Source organism: Mytilus edulis, unplaced genomic scaffold (assembly GCF_963676685.1).
Source record: "Mytilus edulis unplaced genomic scaffold, xbMytEdul2.2 SCAFFOLD_2410, whole genome shotgun sequence".
Classification (NCBI taxonomy): Eukaryota; Metazoa; Mollusca; class Bivalvia; order Mytilida; family Mytilidae; genus Mytilus; species Mytilus edulis.
The window spans coordinates 1-13,291 of record NW_027268507.1 but is presented as its reverse complement, the minus strand read 5'-3'; the positions used below and the strand labels follow the sequence as shown (position 1 = coordinate 13,291).

The 13,291-nt window shown below is 31.4% G+C and overlaps 1 long non-coding RNA gene across 1 annotated transcript; it reads right to left on the bottom strand.

The window, feature by feature from the left end:
• Positions 1 to 9,142: 9,142 nt before the first annotated feature.
• On the bottom strand, positions 9,143 to 12,787 carry LOC139507604 (uncharacterized). The gene is made up of 4 exons (XR_011660767.1): positions 11,913 to 12,787; positions 11,093 to 11,161; positions 10,164 to 10,328; positions 9,143 to 9,412 (listed from the first exon to the last, which is right to left on the bottom strand). It is a non-coding gene; the product is annotated as an uncharacterized lncRNA (long non-coding RNA).
• Positions 12,788 to 13,291: the final 504 nt, after the last annotated feature.

Sequence of the window (13,291 nt, the reverse complement as noted above, 5' to 3'; positions counted from 1 at the left end):
AATATTGTTAAACAAGAAATAATTGACCAGAATCAAAAAGTTGCAAATATCAACTCCTACAAGTCGATAAGTGATCAAAATTGGTTAACTTCAAGACCCACGCATATTTATAAGGAGGTCATGCATCTAAATCAAATAATGACAACATTGAAATACAATACTTTGTCTTCTAAAGAAAAATATGAATGAGAGTCTAAAAAATCGGAGATAATGTTAATTAACCTTACAATGCAACCACCTGGAATCACACTTAATGAGGTAAAACATCTGTGTTTAGTAAGGATGTTCAATAAGATAATTAAATATAGATAGCTCAAGTCCTTGTGAACTCTCATACAGGTTTTTGCTGTCATAGGTGGTGTAGTTTGGCCACAAAGTAACATTAAGTTTTTTCACAAACATAAATAGACCTTAACAAGTCTGTCATTTTCTGACTTAGATAAGTCTAAAATTGAAACTTCATTTTTATAATAAATACATGTTTCGACTGATTTAAGTCAAAAACAAAAATCGACTTGTTTATGTCTGAGCTCTGACTGTTAATTGTCAAATTTAAAGTAAACACATTTTATACCGATGGTCATTACCGATTAGTTATTACGAGTAATTGGCAATATGTCGACTAAAAATTAAATTCCAAAAAAATCTTAATGAACTGTTACATAAGAAGTCACTGGAAAGTAGCATACTATTAGTTTATTTAAGTTGTGTTGTGAAGATGGTGTATTGCAGTCATTTTACGATATTTGAGATCTAGAGCTTCTTAAAAACACCGTAGACATCAGAATTGCCAAAGACCTTGGTATCACTGAACGCAGCTGCAAAAAGGCTTGTTTTTCACTCGCAAACAAAATGTGTAAATGAAAAAGATCGTGCACAAATTTCTTGCAAATGCAAAAAAGCTATGATACCGTGTGGAAGTGAATGTCATCCAAACCTATATGCACGAATGTAACTAGCGATGAAAACTAACTATGGCATCAATACTTTTTTTACCTAGTTTTTTGGATTATAAAATTAAAAAAAATTGTCATGTTTTAAACCATCACTGTTTTTTTAGATAAAGTTTTTGTATTATTGAAACGTTTATAAATAATGTAATTTGAAAAAATGCATATACCTATATGGTCCAAATACTCATATGGTCCGGCCCGTTAATAACCAAACGAGTATTATACTCATATGGTCCGACCATACGCGTACGGTCGGACCATACGCGTATGGTCGGACCATATGAGTATACGCATACGGTCATGACCATACGCGTATGGTCCAAATACTCATATGGTCCGGAACATCTATATATATGCACACTCCCGGTACAGACTAATAACTCAAACGTTTCAACAATTCATTCACTTGTTTGACATTGTCAAAAGCCAGAGCGCTCTTGTGGTATCCAGATGGGTCAAAATCTTTAATTGTTTTTACATAGGCGGTAATGGTAACGTTTTTTCCTGTAGCTCAGTCCATATCGTTAACTTGGATATGTATGATAGCTTGTTTCGAAGCTGTGACATTTTCACATATGTGGTTAAATTTTCGGGGTACGAAGTGAGATTACTTTTTCCGTAAATTAGCAAACCCCGAACATCCTGTTGTGATGCGGCTCCTTGTGGTAAAATATCCCCTTTTTAACACAATAAGTTCTTTGAAAATTTAATACTTTGAACACATTCAATAGCTCCATAGTTTTTACACATTTATTCTATGTTCCTCTACTTTCCTAATCACCACAAATAATTAAGTTCAGTCATTTGCTAAAAATAGAAATATGTCCAATATCACTACACAGAGATTTAATCTTTACACGTGACTTTTGAGTTCCTCATTTCAAGGCGCATTAGGGATGTTGTCCCATATTGAAATCCATACTTCTGATTTTTCCAAATATTTTTATGTGATCTTCATCGGTATAATATTCTGAATAAATCTTTGTATTTTTGTCCATTTCTGAAAAAAAATAAAGTTGTTTTAGCACTATAAGGCAATGACACTTTCGTCGCTATATTCATTTATTTTGAATACAATGAGTATGTATAAGTAATTTCTTCCAGATTACCTCCACTAGTCAAAACAAGGACAAAACTTCTGATTATAACCTTTAATTACAATACACAGACCCTGATAAAGCATTCTATAAAATTTTCTTGTGCCTTAAAGTGCATTTTGACAGAGAAATTATGCAAAACTGAAGGTTTTATAAAAAAAAACAACACCAAAATAATTATTCTTACTAGTGGAAATCTTGTATTTAATACTGTTGAAACCACTCTAAACTACTGGGAAAGTCATCCATATCATATAATTAGAGTGCAATATAGTGCAAATTTTCAAAACTTGTCCTTTCACATAATTCTATTTGAGAAAAAAAGTTTTTTACATGTTTTTCAGTGAAAACCTTTTATCAGTGAGAAATCCACATGAGGTCTTAACGGAAACATTGTGACATCACATGTATTATGGCCTCATCAAATAACGACAGATCAAAAACGCGCTAAAAATAGTTTTCAGTGTTACGTGAGAAACAGTTGCCGCAAGATTTTACTCGAAATATTGAGTCCAAACGATCTGTAACTAAGCCTTTTCATTTAATACCAAGACCATAGCAACAGTTTTCATATTAGCATATTTTTAACATACTGACTGTAATTTCTATTGCATAAATACCAGAAATAAACAATTTAGAGCTTGCCTAATAAAACAAAATGCTTACCAGTTATTCAGGACTTTTTAAAACCTTTAGTTTGCCATCTCAGGTTGAAAAATAATGATATGTCTGGAACTGAAATAAGACAAAAAAAAATACTCAGGCTGTGTTATCATTTGATTTAAATGCATAAGTATTATTGAGAGAGAAAAATCTATTCTTGAAAGTTTAATCACAAAGAAAGACAAATGCTTCTCCCTTGTGGCTTAGCCACCTTCATTTAAACCTTTTGTATTAGAACCATGGGTAGTACATGTAGCTAACTAGCGTAATAGTTGAATAGGTGCAGAAATATTGTTTTCAAGAAGGTTTGACCCTCCCCCTTTTTCACTGAGAAATGACAATATCTTTTGTTTTGCTCATGTGCATTAAAAATAATAATTCATGATTTTCTTAAAACATGTAAATGTGTTTGTCTGTTTTTTTGTGCATATGATATCTACTGACCAGGGGTCAAATCATTGGATAAAAGCACATGCGATGATGAATCTCATATTACTCGTATGAAGTGTGTTATCTCCCTTGATTATCAGGTATTCCTGTAGACCAGAGTGATAATTACATAACAAAGACTATATTGTGTCATGTTTACTTACAATTTAATAATATTTAAAAGTTATTTCTTGCCTTTTTAATGTAGTAAACAAATTCCTTTCGGATCTCTCGGAAGTAAACAAATTTATGATTGTGCCTAAAACAAGTGTTCAGCCCCGTGCCAGTTATGCATTTTAAAAGCGAAAATTTCCTCGAGTTTTTTGCTGATCTTTATCAAAAACATTTATCTTAAACAATTTATGATATCTAGGTATAAATAAAAAACTACTTACCATCATTTTCGGTGGTGTACAAGGTGAAATCATCCATAAATCAGTCTGACAACTTCTGGAATTAAGCTTCTAATTTGGGTCAAAATCTTTAATTGTTTTTACATAGGCGGTAATGGTAACGTTTTTTCCTGTAGCTCAGTCCATATCGTTAACTTGGATATGTATGATAGCTTGTTTCGAAGCTGTGACATTTTCACATATGTGGTTAAATTTTCGGGGTACGAAGTGGATTACTTTTTCCGTAAATTAGCAAACCCCGAACATCCTGTTGTGATGCGGCTCCTTGTGGTAAAATATCCCCTTTTTAACACAATAAGTTCCTTTTGAAAATTTAATACTTTGAACACATTCAATAGCTCCATAGTTTTTACACATTTATTCTATGTTCCTCTACTTTCCTAATCACCACAAATAATTAAGTTCAGTCATTTGCTAAAAATAGAAATATGTCCAATATCACTACACAGAGATTTAATCTTTACACGTGACTTTTGAGTTCCTCATTTCAAGGCGCATTAGGGATGTTGTCCCATATTGAAATCCATACTTCTGATTTTTCCAAATATTTTTATGTGATCTTCATCGGTATAATATTCTGAATAAATCTTTGTATTTTTGTCCATTTCTGAAAAAAAATAAAGTTGTTTTAGCACTATAAGGCAATGACACTTTCGTCGCTATATTCATTTATTTTGAATACAATGAGTATGTATAAGTAATTTCTTCCAGATTACCTCCACTAGTCAAAACAAGGACAAAACTTCTGATTATAACCTTTAATTACAATACACAGACCCTGATAAAGCATTCTATAAAATTTTCTTGTGCCTTAAAGTGCATTTTGACAGAGAAATTATGCAAAACTGAAGGTTTTATAAAAAAAAACAACACCAAAATAATTATTCTTACTAGTGGAAATCTTGTATTTAATACTGTTGAAACCACTCTAAACTACTGGGAAAGTCATCCATATCATATAATTAGAGTGCAATATAGTGCAAATTTTCAAAACTTGTCCTTTCACATAATTCTATTTGAGAAAAAAAGTTTTTTACATGTTTTTCAGTGAAAACCTTTTATCAGTGAGAAATCCACATGAGGTCTTAACGGAAACATTGTGACATCACATGTATTATGGCCTCATCAAATAACGACAGATCAAAAACGCGCTAAAAATAGTTTGCAGTGTTACGTGAGAAACAGTTGCCGCAAGATTTTACTCGAAATATTGAGTCCAAACGATCTGTAACTAAGCCTTTTCATTTAATACCAAGACCATAGCAACAGTTTTCATATTAGCATATTTTTAACATACTGACTGTAATTTCTATTGCATAAATACCAGAAATAAACAATTTAGAGCTTGCCTAATAAAACAAAATGCTTACCAGTTATTCAGGACTTTTTAAAACCTTTAGTTTGCCATCTCAGGTTGAGAAATAATGATATGTCTGGAACTGAAATAAGACAAAAAAAAAAAATACTCAGGCTGTGTTATCATTTGATTTAAATGCATAAGTATTATTGAGAGAGAAAAATCTATTCTTGAAAGTTTAATCACAAAGAAAGACAAATGCTTCTCCCTTGTGGCTTAGCCACCTTCATTTAAACCTTTTGTATTAGAACCATGGGTAGTACATGTAGCTAACTAGCGTAATAGTTGAATAGGTGCAGAAATATTGTTTTCAAGAAGGTTTGACCCTCCCCCTTTTTCACTGAGAAATGACAATATCTTTTGTTTTGCTCATGTGCATTAAAAATAATAATTCATGATTTTCTTAAAACATGTAAATGTGTTTGTCTGTTTTTTTGTGCATATGATATCTACTGACCAGGGGTCAAATCATTGGATAAAAGCACATGCGATGATGAATCTCATATTACTCGTATGAAGTGTGTTATCTCCCTTGATTATCAGGTATTCCTGTAGACCAGAGTGATAATTACATAACAAAGACTATATTGTGTCATGTTTACTTACAATTTAATAATATTTAAAAGTTATTTCTTGCCTTTTTAATGTAGTAAACAAATTCCTTTCGGATCTCTCGGAAGTAAACAAATTTATGATTGTGCCTAAAACAAGTGTTCAGCCCCGTGCCAGTTATGCATTTTAAAAGCGAAAATTTCCTCGAGTTTTTGCTGATCTTTATCAAAAACATTTATCTTAAACAATTTATGATATCTAGGTATAAATAAAAAACTACTTACCATAATTTTCGGTGGTGTACAAGGTGAAATCATCCATAAATCAGTCTGACAACTTCTGGAATTAAGCTTCTAATTTGGGTCAAAATCTTTAATTGTTTTTACATAGGCGGTAATGGTAACGTTTTTTCCTGTAGCTCAGTCCATATCGTTAACTTGGATATGTATGATAGCTTGTTTCGAAGCTGTGACATTTTCACATATGTGGTTAAATTTTCGGGGTACGAAGTGAGATTACTTTTTCCGTAAATTAGCAAACCCCGAACATCCTGTTGTGATGCGGCTCCTTGTGGTAAAATATCCCCTTTTTAACACAATAAGTTCTTTGAAAATTTAATACTTTGAACACATTCAATAGCTCCATAGTTTTTACACATTTATTCTATGTTCCTCTACTTTCCTAATCACCACAAATAATTAAGTTCAGTCATTTGCTAAAAATAGAAATATGTCCAATATCACTACACAGAGATTTAATCTTTACACGTGACTTTTGAGTTCCTCATTTCAAGGCGCATTAGGGATGTTGTCCCATATTGAAATCCATACTTCTGATTTTTCCAAATATTTTTATGTGATCTTCATCGGTATAATATTCTGAATAAATCTTTGTATTTTTGTCCATTTCTGAAAAAAAATAAAGTTGTTTTAGCACTATAAGGCAATGACACTTTCGTCGCTATATTCATTTATTTTGAATACAATGAGTATGTATAAGTAATTTCTTCCAGATTACCTCCACTAGTCAAAACAAGGACAAAACTTCTGATTATAACCTTTAATTACAATACACAGACCCTGATAAAGCATTCTATAAAATTTTCTTGTGCCTTAAAGTGCATTTTGACAGAGAAATTATGCAAAACTGAAGGTTTTATAAAAAAAAAACAACACCAAAATAATTATTCTTACTAGTGGAAATCTTGTATTTAATACTGTTGAAACCACTCTAAACTACTGGGAAAGTCATCCATATCATATAATTAGAGTGCAATATAGTGCAAATTTTCAAAACTTGTCCTTTCACATAATTCTATTTGAGAAAAAAAGTTTTTTACATGTTTTTCAGTGAAAACCTTTTATCAGTGAGAAATCCACATGAGGTCTTAACGGAAACATTGTGACATCACATGTATTATGGCCTCATCAAATAACGACAGATCAAAAACGCGCTAAAAATAGTTTGCAGTGTTACGTGAGAAACAGTTGCCGCAAGATTTTACTCGAAATATTGAGTCCAAACGATCTGTAACTAAGCCTTTTCATTTAATACCAAGACCATAGCAACAGTTTTCATATTAGCATATTTTTAACATACTGACTGTAATTTCTATTGCATAAATACCAGAAATAAACAATTTAGAGCTTGCCTAATAAAACAAAATGCTTACCAGTTATTCAGGACTTTTTAAAACCTTTAGTTTGCCATCTCAGGTTGAAAAATAATGATATGTCTGGAACTGAAATAAGACAAAAAAAAATACTCAGGCTGTGTTATCATTTGATTTAAATGCATAAGTATTATTGAGAGAGAAAAATCTATTCTTGAAAGTTTAATCACAAAGAAAGACAAATGCTTCTCCCTTGTGGCTTAGCCACCTTCATTTAAACCTTTTGTATTAGAACCATGGGTAGTACATGTAGCTAACTAGCGTAATAGTTGAATAGGTGCAGAAATATTGTTTTCAAGAAGGTTTGACCCTCCCCCTTTTTCACTGAGAAATGACAATATCTTTTGTTTTGCTCATGTGCATTAAAAATAATAATTCATGATTTTCTTAAAACATGTAAATGTGTTTGTCTGTTTTTTTGTGCATATGATATCTACTGACCAGGGGTCAAATCATTGGATAAAAGCACATGCGATGATGAATCTCATATTACTCGTATGAAGTGTGTTATCTCCCTTGATTATCAGGTATTCCTGTAGACCAGAGTGATAATTACATAACAAAGACTATATTGTGTCATGTTTACTTACAATTTAATAATATTTAAAAGTTATTTCTTGCCTTTTTAATGTAGTAAACAAATTCCTTTCGGATCTCTCGGAAGTAAACAAATTTATGATTGTGCCTAAAACAAGTGTTCAGCCCCGTGCCAGTTATGCATTTTAAAAGCGAAAATTTCCTCGAGTTTTTGCTGATCTTTATCAAAAACATTTATCTTAAACAATTTATGATATCTAGGTATAAATAAAAAACTACTTACCATCATTTTCGGTGGTGTACAAGGTGAAATCATCCATAAATCAGTCTGACAACTTCTGGAATTAAGCTTCTAATTTGGGTCAAAATCTTTAATTGTTTTTACATAGGCGGTAATGGTAACGTTTTTTCCTGTAGCTCAGTCCATATCGTTAACTTGGATATGTATGATAGCTTGTTTCGAAGCTGTGACATTTTCACATATGTGGTTAAATTTTCGGGGTACGAAGTGAGATTACTTTTTCCGTAAATTAGCAAACCCCGAACATCCTGTTGTGATGCGGCTCCTTGTGGTAAAATATCCCCTTTTTAACACAATAAGTTCTTTGAAAATTTAATACTTTGAACACATTCAATAGCTCCATAGTTTTTACACATTTATTCTATGTTCCTCTACTTTCCTAATCACCACAAATAATTAAGTTCAGTCATTTGCTAAAAATAGAAATATGTCCAATATCACTACACAGAGATTTAATCTTTACACGTGACTTTTGAGTTCCTCATTTCAAGGCGCATTAGGGATGTTGTCCCATATTGAAATCCATACTTCTGATTTTTCCAAATATTTTTATGTGATCTTCATCGGTATAATATTCTGAATAAATCTTTGTATTTTTGTCCATTTCTGAAAAAAAATAAAGTTGTTTTAGCACTATAAGGCAATGACACTTTCGTCGCTATATTCATTTATTTTGAATACAATGAGTATGTATAAGTAATTTCTTCCAGATTACCTCCACTAGTCAAAACAAGGACAAAACTTCTGATTATAACCTTTAATTACAATACACAGACCCTGATAAAGCATTCTATAAAATTTTCTTGTGCCTTAAAGTGCATTTTGACAGAGAAATTATGCAAAACTGAAGGTTTTATAAAAAAAAACAACACCAAAATAATTATTCTTACTAGTGGAAATCTTGTATTTAATACTGTTGAAACCACTCTAAACTACTGGGAAAGTCATCCATATCATATAATTAGAGTGCAATATAGTGCAAATTTTCAAAACTTGTCCTTTCACATAATTCTATTTGAGAAAAAAAGTTTTTTACATGTTTTTCAGTGAAAACCTTTTATCAGTGAGAAATCCACATGAGGTCTTAACGGAAACATTGTGACATCACATGTATTATGGCCTCATCAAATAACGACAGATCAAAAACGCGCTAAAAATAGTTTGCAGTGTTACGTGAGAAACAGTTGCCGCAAGATTTTACTCGAAATATTGAGTCCAAACGATCTGTAACTAAGCCTTTTCATTTAATACCAAGACCATAGCAACAGTTTTCATATTAGCATATTTTTAACATACTGACTGTAATTTCTATTGCATAAATACCAGAAATAAACAATTTAGAGCTTGCCTAATAAAACAAAATGCTTACCAGTTATTCAGGACTTTTTAAAACCTTTAGTTTGCCATCTCAGGTTGAAAAATAATGATATGTCTGGAACTGAAATAAGACAAAAAAAAATACTCAGGCTGTGTTATCATTTGATTTAAATGCATAAGTATTATTGAGAGAGAAAAATCTATTCTTGAAAGTTTAATCACAAAGAAAGACAAATGCTTCTCCCTTGTGGCTTAGCCACCTTCATTTAAACCTTTTGTATTAGAACCATGGGTAGTACATGTAGCTAACTAGCGTAATAGTTGAATAGGGGCAGAAATATTGTTTTCAAGAAGGTTTGACCCTCCCCCTTTTTCACTGAGAAATGACAATATCTTTTGTTTTGCTCATGTGCATTAAAAATAATAATTCATGATTTTCTTAAAACATGTAAAAGTGTTTGTCTGTTTTTTTGTGCATATGATATCTACTGACCAGGGGTCAAATCATTGGATAAAAGCACATGCGATGATGAATCTCATATTACTCGTATGAAGTGTGTTATCTCCCTTGATTATCAGGTATTCCTGTAGACCAGAGTGATAATTACATAACAAAGACTATATTGTGTCATGTTTACTTACAATTTAATAATATTTAAAAGTTATTTCTTGCCTTTTTAATGTAGTAAACAAATTCCTTTCGGATCTCTCGGAAGTAAACAAATTTATGATTGTGCCTAAAACAAGTGTTCAGCCCCGTGCCAGTTATGCATTTTAAAAGCGAAAATTTCCTCGAGTTTTTGCTGATCTTTATCAAAAACATTTATCTTAAACAATTTATGATATCTAGGTATAAATAAAAAACTACTTACCATCATTTTCGGTGGTGTACAAGGTGAAATCATCCATAAATCAGTCTGACAACTTCTGGAATTAAGCTTCTATATTGAAATCCATACTTCTGATTTTTCCAAATATTTTTATGTGATCTTCATCGGTATAATATTCTGAATAAATCTTTGTATTTTTGTCCATTTCTGAAAAAAAATAAAGTTGTTTTAGCACTATAAGGCAATGACACTTTCGTCGCTATATTCATTTATTTTGAATACAATGAGTATGTATAAGTAATTTCTTCCAGATTACCTCCACTAGTCAAAACAAGGACAAAACTTCTGATTATAACCTTTAATTACAATACACAGACCCTGATAAAGCATTCTATAAAATTTTCTTGTGCCTTAAAGTGCATTTTGACAGAGAAATTATGCAAAACTGAAGGTTTTATAAAAAAAAAACAACACCAAAATAATTATTCTTACTAGTGGAAATCTTGTATTTAATACTGTTGAAACCACTCTAAACTACTGGGAAAGTCATCCATATCATATAATTAGAGTGCAATATAGTGCAAATTTTCAAAACTTGTCCTTTCACATAATTCTATTTGAGAAAAAAAGTTTTTTACATGTTTTTCAGTGAAAACCTTTTATCAGTGAGAAATCCACATGAGGTCTTAACGGAAACATTGTGACATCACATGTATTATGGCCTCATCAAATAACGACAGATCAAAAACGCGCTAAAAATAGTTTGCAGTGTTACGTGAGAAACAGTTGCCGCAAGATTTTACTCGAAATATTGAGTCCAAACGATCTGTAACTAAGCCTTTTCATTTAATACCAAGACCATAGCAACAGTTTTCATATTAGCATATTTTTAACATACTGACTGTAATTTCTATTGCATAAATACCAGAAATAAACAATTTAGAGCTTGCCTAATAAAACAAAATGCTTACCAGTTATTCAGGACTTTTTAAAACCTTTAGTTTGCCATCTCAGGTTGAAAAATAATGATATGTCTGGAACTGAAATAAGACAAAAAAAAATACTCAGGCTGTGTTATCATTTGATTTAAATGCATAAGTATTATTGAGAGAGAAAAATCTATTCTTGAAAGTTTAATCACAAAGAAAGACAAATGCTTCTCCCTTGTGGCTTAGCCACCTTCATTTAAACCTTTTGTATTAGAACCATGGGTAGTACATGTAGCTAACTAGCGTAATAGTTGAATAGGTGCAGAAATATTGTTTTCAAGAAGGTTTGACCCTCCCCCTTTTTCACTGAGAAATGACAATATCTTTTGTTTTGCTCATGTGCATTAAAAATAATAATTCATGATTTTCTTAAAACATGTAAATGTGTTTGTCTGTTTTTTTGTGCATATGATATCTACTGACCAGGGGTCAAATCATTGGATAAAAGCACATGCGATGATGAATCTCATATTACTCGTATGAAGTGTGTTATCTCCCTTGATTATCAGGTATTCCTGTAGACCAGAGTGATAATTACATAACAAAGACTATATTGTGTCATGTTTACTTACAATTTAATAATATTTAAAAGTTATTTCTTGCCTTTTTAATGTAGTAAACAAATTCCTTTCGGATCTCTCGGAAGTAAACAAATTTATGATTGTGCCTAAAACAAGTGTTCAGCCCCGTGCCAGTTATGCATTTTAAAAGCGAAAATTTCCTCGAGTTTTTGCTGATCTTTATCAAAAACATTTATCTTAAACAATTTATGATATCTAGGTATAAATAAAAAACTACTTACCATCATTTTCGGTGGTGTACAAGGTGAAATCATCCATAAATCAGTCTGACAACTTCTGGAATTAAGCTTCTAATTTGGGTCAAAATCTTTAATTGTTTTTACATAGGCGGTAATGGTAACGTTTTTTCCTGTAGCTCAGTCCATATCGTTAACTTGGATATGTATGATAGCTTGTTTCGAAGCTGTGACATTTTCACATATGTGGTTAAATTTTCGGGGTACGAAGTGAGATTACTTTTTCCGTAAATTAGCAAACCCCGAACATCCTGTTGTGATGCGGCTCCTTGTGGTAAAATATCCCCTTTTTAACACAATAAGTTCTTTGAAAATTTAATACTTTGAACACATTCAATAGCTCCATAGTTTTTACACATTTATTCTATGTTCCTCTACTTTCCTAATCACCACAAATAATTAAGTTCAGTCATTTGCTAAAAATAGAAATATGTCCAATATCACTACACAGAGATTTAATCTTTACACGTGACTTTTGAGTTCCTCATTTCAAGGCGCATTAGGGATGTTGTCCCATATTGAAATCCATACTTCTGATTTTTCCAAATATTTTTATGTGATCTTCATCGGTATAATATTCTGAATAAATCTTTGTATTTTTGTCCATTTCTGAAAAAAAATAAAGTTGTTTTAGCACTATAAGGCAATGACACTTTCGTCGCTATATTCATTTATTTTGAATACAATGAGTATGTATAAGTAATTTCTTCCAGATTACCTCCACTAGTCAAAACAAGGACAAAACTTCTGATTATAACCTTTAATTACAATACACAGACCCTGATAAAGCATTCTATAAAATTTTCTTGTGCCTTAAAGTGCATTTTGACAGAGAAATTATGCAAAACTGAAGGTTTTATAAAAAAAAACAACACCAAAATAATTATTCTTACTAGTGGAAATCTTGTATTTAATACTGTTGAAACCACTCTAAACTACTGGGAAAGTCATCCATATCATATAATTAGAGTGCAATATAGTGCAAATTTTCAAAACTTGTCCTTTCACATAATTCTATTTGAGAAAAAAAGTTTTTTACATGTTTTTCAGTGAAAACCTTTTATCAGTGAGAAATCCACATGAGGTCTTAACGGAAACATTGTGACATCACATGTATTATGGCCTCATCAAATAACGACAGATCAAAAACGCGCTAAAAATAGTTTGCAGTGTTACGTGAGAAACAGTTGCCGCAAGATTTTACTCGAAATATTGAGTCCAAACGATCTGTAACTAAGCCTTTTCATTTAATACCAAGACCATAGCAACAGTTTTCATATTAGCATATTTTTAACATACTGACTGTAATTTCTATTGCATAAATACCAGAAATAAACAATTTAGAGCTTGCCTAATAAAAACCA